Below are 9,297 nucleotides of genomic sequence, written 5' to 3' on the forward strand. Positions count from 1 at the left end.
CCACAGTGATGCTGCAAAGTGAAGAGAAACATAGAGAGGTATAAAGACTGTATCACCCATATGACAAAAAAACCTCACTCTGTTCTGCTCTGGAGAGGCATCAGCTGAAAGACCAGGTCTAGTTTTATATGTCATGCTTGCTAGGAAAAAATAGTCCAGAGAAGAGCAACAGAAACCTAGAAAATATGAGAACATAAGTATATGAGAATGAGAAATATAAGAAGATCGAAGGAATTTGAGTAGGTTTGCCTACAGAGTACCATAAGGAAATACAGGTTTCAAGACACAGAGAACAATTTATTCCTTTCATCTTTTCAGTGCCTTTTATGTTCATGGTGACTAGAACAAGAAAATAATAGGCTTATTGAGCCAAAGAATATTTAGATTAGTCACTAATGAGGAACTGTGTGACAGGAAAGATTGTGGAGCACTGGAAGAGGTTGCAGATGGGGGCTCTTCAGATGCACATGGCAAACAGGCACATATTTGGTGATAATGTGTTAGCCAGGGGAGGATCCTGCCTTGGGGCAGGCAGCTGCCCTGCACCAGCTCCTGACCTTCTCCTCAGGTGGGCTATCTCTTATTTCTGTGAAAGTAATACAAACCAAAAACTATTGGAGTAGGGGACTGACCACACTATTCTTCTCTCAAGAAGTGCTGAAGAACCAGAAGAAAGATTGACTTATTTCTAACTTGAAATGAGCTGGAAAAGGTTTGCTCATTATGTTTGCATAATGTCTTGGGCTTTAAATGGCTGTGAAACTTGCATAAATCATGGAATCATAGAATCATAGAATGGTTTGGGTTGAAGGGATCTTCAGGATTCATCTAGTCCAACTCCCTTGACATGGGCAGGGACAACTTCCACTAGACCAGGTTGCTCAGAGCTCTGTCCAACCTGTTGAACACTGCCAGGGACGAGGCATCCACAGCTTCTCTGGGCAGCCTGTGCCAATGCCTCACCACCCTCACAATAAATAATTCTTTGTAGTATTTAATGTAAACTTACCCTCTCTCAGTTTAAAGCCATTCCCCCTTGTGTAATCACTATATGCCCCTGTCAAAAGTCCCTCTCCAGCTCTCTTGTAGCGCCCTTTAGGCCTGGAATGTGCTCTAATGTCTCCTTGGAGCCTTCTCCAGGATGAACAGCCCCACCTCTCCCAGCCTGTCTTCATGGAGAGGTTCTCCAGCCCTCTGAGCAGCTTCATGGCCCTCCTCTGCAGTTGTTCCAGCAGGTCCATGTGTTTCTTGTGTTGGGGGCCCCAGAGCTGGATGCAGCACTCCAGGTGTCTCAGAGGGGAGCAGAATGGCAGAATTCCCTTCCTCCCTGCTGGCCATGCTGTGTTGGATGAAGCCCAGGATACAATTGGCTTCCTGAGCTACAAGTGCACATTGCTGGGTCATGTTAAACTTCTCGTCAACCAACACCCCCAAGGCAAAAATGTCTGTGAGAAGTTAGAATAGTTATACATAGTCAAGAAAAAGAAACACAGGTGATAGTCCTGACATTTGTGACCATGTACCTCATTAAACTTGAGCTCCTGGTGCACATCCAGTCTCACTGGAGGGGTGTGTGAGGTGGAGCTCAGAGTCTGCATTTCTGCATAATGTGATTACCAGGTGTCCTTGTCCCCACCAGGGCCACCTGCCTGCAGAGTGAGGTGCTGGCCTGGGACTGCTGCCTGTGCTGCCCCTACAGCAAAAATCTGGAGGAAGGTGCCAGAGAGGATGGACTCATGGAGTCCCTAAGGCTCAGTGCCCTCGGTGCTCAGCTGTGTGCCACACTTGTCCTCTTTCCCAGGACTGAGTATTTCGATGGGTTAGACAGTACAGAGCAACTTTTCAAATCCAGTTTTGATCTTAGGTGTCTGCATTGGGCATGTTCTCCCAGCACTACTCAGTTGCTGCCTATCTGATGGTAAGTGTTGTTATATCTGATGATTTACAGGGGACATCCAGTTATTTTGCTCTGGGAAAAATTTGTGACTCTTTTGTTGAAACTTTTAAATTCTTTTTTAATGAACACAGAAGACATCTAATGAATCACATCTTTGACTTTCATGTTATTTTTAGTGCAATAGTTCAGGAGTACTGTTGCCTGTTAAGTTTTTCAACTATTTTTCTTCTCTGGTTATAGTTTTTTCATACAATTTTTTGGTGCCCTAAGTTCACAGGAAAGAAATTATTCCATTTAATTTCCTCCTTTTTTCACATTTTTTCAAGCAGATAAACTGTCTGATTTCTATCTGAGATGATTACAACCTTTCTCTGACTAAGTATTCATTCAGGGATTGTATTTTCTCTAAATGCACTTGTGTGTGAAGAAAAAGAATGAGTAGGTGGTGAAATTATACAATGGTGAGCAGGGATGTGAAACCAGATAACTGAAATGTTGGATTTAATTTCCTCTACTAAGATGCCAGCTGCAAGCGTGTTGGTTTTCAGTGGGAAATTGTTTGAGAGTCACAACAAAAGAAGTGGTGAAGCACTAAACATCCTGCTCACATGTGAGTCTCAGACAGACATAAGCACAGGAGGAGACAGACAAGGCTTTGCAGGCAAGTACAGCCCACCCACAGGCTCTCTGTGCAATGATCTGATTTTCATGGCTGATTTACCTTCATGCTTACAATGGTGATTTCTGAAGTCTCTCCTGGTGCTGCAGGTGAAGGTGAGGGGATGTGGCAGAGGGTGTTGTTTTTCCCCCGGGGTATTCAGCCACCCCAGGTGGAGGTGTGTGCCCAGAGAGGTTTGTGCTGGGCAGCACTGAGCAGTTCTGTGCTCCAGGGGCATCAGGGTGAGGTTTGGATGGGTTTGGGGAGGGGGCTGTGCCACTCAGCAGCCAGCACCTCACCTCATGGGGCACCACGAGATGTCACTGCAGGTCCAGTCCAAGCCACAGAAACCCCTTAATCTGCAAAGCATCTGCAGATCCAGTGCCTTCACTGCTGGTTACCTGTAAGGAGAAAATTGTAAAGGGATAGTTAAATCCATGTCTAAAATTTTGGTCTGACAATATTATATAGCCCAGGAATAGATTTTAGGCTAGTGTGTGTTTGCTTTGAACTCTGAATTGGTACTTTGTATTATTTGATGCTTAAGTAAATCCTGAGTTGCACAGATGTGTCTGCTGAAATTGCTTTCTTTTTCCTTTGATCAGATGAGATTCAAGAAGAAAAACTGCACTGCAGGAAGTCAGGGCAAGGTGCCTGCATCCTCAGGACAAACCTGCACCTTGTGGTGTGAGTTTAAACCACCCAGGGTACAAGATTGCTTGTTTAGTGGGGTTCTGCTTTAAGCAGACCTTAGGGGAAACCACAGCAGCCCTTGGCTTTCCTAGAGGGCACCACATCAGACTGTTAACACCAACCAGTGTGGGCTGAGCCAGTGTAACCCAGGAGCAGGTTCCCAGCAGGTCACATTCTGACAGAGCTCAGCTCCACCACAGCTCGCTCAAGCAGCACTGGCAAAATTGTACTCACCAAGGCAAATCAGCCCTTCTCTGAAGCCTGTCTGTGTGTTCCAGCCTTGCAGGGAAGGTGTGCAGTGCCAGTCTCTGAGAGACTCTCCTGCATCCTCACAGAAAGGGTTAATTTTATTTTAAGATACCTCTGCATTGCAGTTGTGAGTCTGAGCAGCCGAGAGCAACCTGCTGAACGGGAAGGGGCTCATTAAATACATACTGTCACTGATTTATAAGAGAGTGCAGAGACAATATAATTACAGTAATTATGTCAGAATCTTGCTGCAGAGTTGCCATTTGTGTTGGGAGTTTTATCCTCTCGCTATGGCAGGAGGATTTAAAAGCCCCATACATCTGCCAATATATTTGTGCCACAACTTACTTACTCAGAAGCTTTTGTTGGATCATTCCCTTTACAGACCATGAAGTTTTTAAGCGTGTCATCATCTTAGGGATGAACAAGATGTAGGCAAGGCTTTTGGGTAGTGTGCTGCTTTCTTCATGTCCATGGGGAAGGCAGGTTTGGGCTGTAAAGAGGACCTGGCCAACACTACTCTGGCCAAGGCCATGTTATAAAGGCAGAGTTTAAACCAGTAGCTCTGGGTAGAAGAATAATATAAGAATAATAAGAAGCTGCTGGAAGGGTGGAAGATGCCTGTTCTCACCTGCCTCTGTTGGTGCACAGGGAAATGTGGGTTGAGAAGATGAGTGAGTGTAAGGTGAGATGTAAATTCTTCTCTGAATATTTTCCAGCACCTCAATGTCTTTCCCATAGTGAGGGGTGCAGAACTGAGTGCAGGATTTGAGCTGTGGCCTCACCAGTGCAGGAGACAATCCCTGCCCTGATCCTGCTGGCCACACTATGCCTGATCCAGGCCAGGATGCCCTTGGCCTTCTCAGCCACCTGGGCTCATGTCCAGCTGCTGTTGACCAGCACCCCCAGGTCCTTTTCCCCTGGACCACTCTCCAGTCACTCTTCCCTCAGCCTGTAGTGCTACAAGGGGCTGTTGTGACCCAAGTGTAGGGTTGAGAGAAACTAGGACATGAAAGTTGATTTTATAAGGGGTGGCACCCCTATATTCTCAGGCCAGCAGGGCACTTCTCTGGAGGATCTCAGGAAGTGGAAAGCCTCAGTCATTCAGAGGGATGCCAAGGTCTGACCAGCACCCACCACAGCCTACAGATGGAGACATGAGCCCCCCAAACCCAAGGTAGGTTTCACACAGCACCTCTGCACTGAAAGAGATGTCAGATCAGGACTGCTTTCCCCAAGGAAACCATTAACCAGTTATTAATGGTTACACCAACAACTTTACAAGTTAAATAGAAGGGAGGAAATGGGAACTTGGCAGAAAGTTGTCCTTTCTGAACACACTAAGCTGTAGGAAAATATCCTCTTGATTAAACAACAAGCAGGTTGAACAAATATATGCAGACAAATAGGTTTGCTCTTAAGATGTCTTTAAAGTGCAAGAAAAGCAACTTTGCTTGGAAAGTTTGGTTTCAGGATCTTAGGCCAGAAAGGGCAGGGGATAGGGAGGAAAACAAGGCAGAGCCCAAAGCAGCCTCACTATTTTCCTCCTTTGAAAAGTGTTGAATTCTGTGGAAAGCATACCATTGATTTGATAACGCTGTGATTGCTGTTGTTAATGTTATTAAATAACTCCCTGTGCAGTTATTAACTGTAGGCCCTGAGATTAAGTTGCTTTACAGCAATAAAACATCAAGCCACTTCCACAAGGAAAGCTTTGCTTGCATCTTACACAAAGATGAGCTAAGGCACAGGTGAAGTGACCTGAGTGGTGTCTGACCCCAGCAGAACAAGGGTGTTTTGCATTTCAGCTCTCCCTTCATCACTGTCTTGCTTTGTTCTCCTGATTGCCCGACTTGTTTGTAAAAAAAACTCAAAAGCCACCAATAAAATAAAAATTTAATTTGAAAAATCTAACTTCTTGCTTCATAATAACAAATGAACAAAAACTTAACTTTCCAGCAGACAGTCATTGGTCTCTGATTCAGACATGTATGACTGTTTTCCCAACATCTTATTCACCCTCCCCTTTCTCATCAGCTCTTCCATAATTTTCAGCATCAGTATGAGTAAGTCAGAAAAGAGATCTGTTGGAAATCCCTGTAACAAGAGACCTGAAGAGCAATGAAATGAGCAGATTTAGGGTTCTGCCAAGGTGAGTGAATTTGTGCATCACATTTACCCATCTGAGCTGATGGCAGCACTTCCTCTGCCTGCTCTCCTTCTGCTTACTTCTTTATCAATCAAATTCCACATTTAGGAGTGGCAGTGGGTGTGATGAGGATGACAGCACCTACACCAGCATTAACACTCTCCCTGTTTGATTTACTGTGCTGCACACACACACATCCCATGCAATGCATGCACTGGCTTCAGCAAAAAAAAGAACTTTTGACACACAAGAACCAAAAAAGCCAGAGACAGAAATAGCTTTTTCTACACTTTCTTCAATCTAGTGAGTTGTTCAGACAGATGCTGGGGCACAGAGCAAGCCACTAGGGTCCAGAACTTTTGTCTAGCACTCATCTATTCCCTGGTAGCTCCCTGTGATCAAGCAGCTCTCCCAGCCTTAGTTCATTGCTGCTCTTGCAGGTGGTTGTAGTGTCAAACCCATTAGACCCTCTCATTTCTCTGTCAGCACGACTTACAGCCCTGTATGCCCCTGGGTATTTACATCTCTTTTTCAACCTGGGCTTAAAAAATCTAAGGCAGTTCCTCTTGAACAGGTTTCTTTCCATTTTGCTTTTCTTCCCATGATATTTTCCACACTAAACAAGTTATTTCAGACATTTTTGAAAACCCCATTTTTCATTCACTTCATCAATATTTTCAAGTTCTGTTTTGGACTTTCCCATTCTATGGAAGTCTTTAATCTTAGTATTAAAATACTAGTGAAGGAAAATTCAAGTGTGAAAAGTGAATGCAAAGGGCAGTATCTGTCTGGTTTTGTGAATAAAATTATACAGCTCTTTAACTGCTGGTAAAGCTTTTTCATGGTTCAGGAATGGCCCAGCTCCCATTTTTCTCTGGCTTCATTAGCATTTGGCTGAATCCCAGTTCCTTTTGAAAATTATTAATTGCAGAAAAGCTATCTTTTTAGTGTTATTCATCCCCAACTGTATTTACCTTACCACAAAAGCAATTACCAGGGATCTGGGAGATGGCTTTCCCACTCAGAAAGACTGGTTTGACTACAGGAAGAGCCAGGAATCAGAATTTCCCATGGCCTCAGAAAGCTGGGGAATGCATTTCAGCCACCAAAGCCCATGTGGACATCCTGTCTTTCTGCCCACATCAGAATGCTGCTCCCATCCCTGGTTCTCCTCCAAGGATCACATGGCACCATGTTGGGAGTGTGCATTTCCTGTCCCTGTGTGGGAATGTGCTGCTTGTCCCTGCCTCCAGAACTGGAAAGAGGTCACCTTTTCTCCATGTCACTCCATTGTGAAGAAAGTTTTGATGTGAAAGAGCAACGTGCAAAGAGCACACAGAGCCAAGGAATTGTTGTGGATTGAGAGGGAGCTCTGGAAGTCATCTGGGCCAACCTCCCATGCCCAAGCAGGGCCACCTAGACCCAATTGCCCAGGACCATTTCCAGACAGCTTTTGAAAACTGGCAGCCTCTGTCAGTGCTTGGTGACCCCCACAGTGGCAGCTTCTGGATGTTCAGGGGAAATTCCTGTATTTCAGTTTGTGCCCATGGCCTCTGGTCCTCACACTGGGCTCTCAATGGGAAGAGCCTGGCTGTGCTAAACTGGCTGGGTACATTTCCATTACAAACTTTAACTGATAAATGAGGAGGACAGAATTACTGATGGTAGCTAACACAAGAAATACTGGCACCAAAGGTTGTTTGGAACATATAATAAACCAAATAATGAGAATTTACTGGTGTCAGTGTCTGTTTCTTCCATGTGAACCCATAAATTTGGTTTGGTTTTGCTGGGAAATGGGAATGCTTTTGCTGATGCAGTAATAAACCCTAAGCTCCTACAAGACTATTAAAGGCTTGTCTAGCAGTGCAGCAGTGAGAAACTGGGAGTGCTGCACAGCCAGGAAGGCCCTGGGGCAGCCACCAGCAGGCTGCTGCCAGGAGTTTCCTGCATTTCTGTGTTTGCTGTCCTTGGGCAGCTGTGCTTTGTGCCAGCCCTGGGGCTGGTGTGGGCAGGTCAGAAAGAGCCCTTTGGAGCAGGGACACAGCAGTGCACAACAGGAGTGTGAGGCTGCATGGATGCTCCCTTCTTCACCTGCTTTGCCCTGGCTTTTTCTTTTTGTGGATATTTCTTGGAGCTGGTTTTGGTGTTGGTGTCCCTTGCAGGAATCATCCTTTAGTATGGGAGGATTTTCACAGAAATGTGACCTAAAAGCTGTGTAGGATCTCTTTGATGGATTTGCAGGTACTAAAATACTTCTGGTCCCTTGGAAATGGCTGGCTGACAGGCACTCAGCACAAAACCCTGCAGAAGACCTTGGTTAAAGGGAATTAAGGTTGCCTTTCATTTAAACATTTAAACATTATGTTTAGGGCCATGTACTCCAAACCTCTGAAGATTTGGAAAGGGCTAGCATTTAAAACTAAATTTCTGGAAATTAGGGAATGATGCCCACTTAAAACAGGGAATACTACTCATGAGGATGCATCTAGCTTCTTTTGATGCCTCCTGAATTTTGTAGTAGTGGAGATTGTGCTTCTGTCCCCCTCAGGACTTTACAGACCTTTTTCACTTCTGTCTCCACTCACCTCTTTTTCAGGCTGAGCTGTACAGGACCTGTCCCACCTTTTCTGTTCCCTGGCTGGTTGCATTGCCCACTCCTGCTCTGCCCACCCATGACTCCCCCTTTGCCCTGGCTGGGGTTTTTCCCCCTTCCTGGCCTCACTTTGCATCCTTGCAATGAGTGAGTTGAAAAGAGACAAGTGCTGCCCTCCAACCTCTCCTGTGGCTTCTTGGTACCAGCTCCCTGCTCCAGCTCTTGCAGACTCTTGTGGGAAAATGACATTGAAAAACTCAGCACTGATCTCATAGGAACTATGAAACCACTAAACCCTAATATTCATTTTTCTTTCACAATGAAATTAAGGCAATTGGGTGCAATTATCACTGTCCTAAGGACAGTATGTCTTCAGGGAGCCACATCCTAGGTACCTGTGAGTGAAATCACCCTGCAACTCTTGAGCAGCATGTTCCTGCTAGGGGGGCATGATAAAATGGCCAGAGTCATGAAAAATATTTCTAGCTGCCATCACAAAGTCTTTAATGTGCAAAGCAAAAGGAAATGTCTGTGCAGCCTCAGAATTGCTCTGGACCTGAAATAAAGAGAGTCACTTGTCCTTTTTTTTTTTACACTTGTCATTATATCCACCTAGCTCAGGAAATCGTCTTTATTCCTGCTGGAAAACATGTGAAAAAAAACCATCAAGGCACTTTGAAAAGACTACAAACGCCTACAAGAGTCTAAAAATACACAGCACTGACAGTGTGTGCAGCAGCAGCTATTGTCTCTGTGCTTGAGGCTGCAAGCTCATAATTTCACATGCCAGCATTAAACTGAGGAGTCCAGCATCTGTACCCGAAATACAAATCATTTTAGCAATGAAACTTTACATGTATTTGTCACTGTTATTTCCTGGTCAGTGGGAAACTGGCACTTGATGAGGAGGGTTGTGCTGGCCATAGCTGCACCCCCTTGGGTTTTCCTGGCTATGTCCCCTCTTTCCAGGCAGCCCCTCTGCCTTCCTCATTTTGGTGTATTTTCTCTATTCCTCAAAGTGTCTAGCTGTAGGTTATACCATAATCTGCTGCTTG

This window comes from Oenanthe melanoleuca, chromosome 1, assembly GCF_029582105.1.
Source record: "Oenanthe melanoleuca isolate GR-GAL-2019-014 chromosome 1, OMel1.0, whole genome shotgun sequence".
Classification (NCBI taxonomy): Eukaryota; Metazoa; Chordata; class Aves; order Passeriformes; family Muscicapidae; genus Oenanthe; species Oenanthe melanoleuca.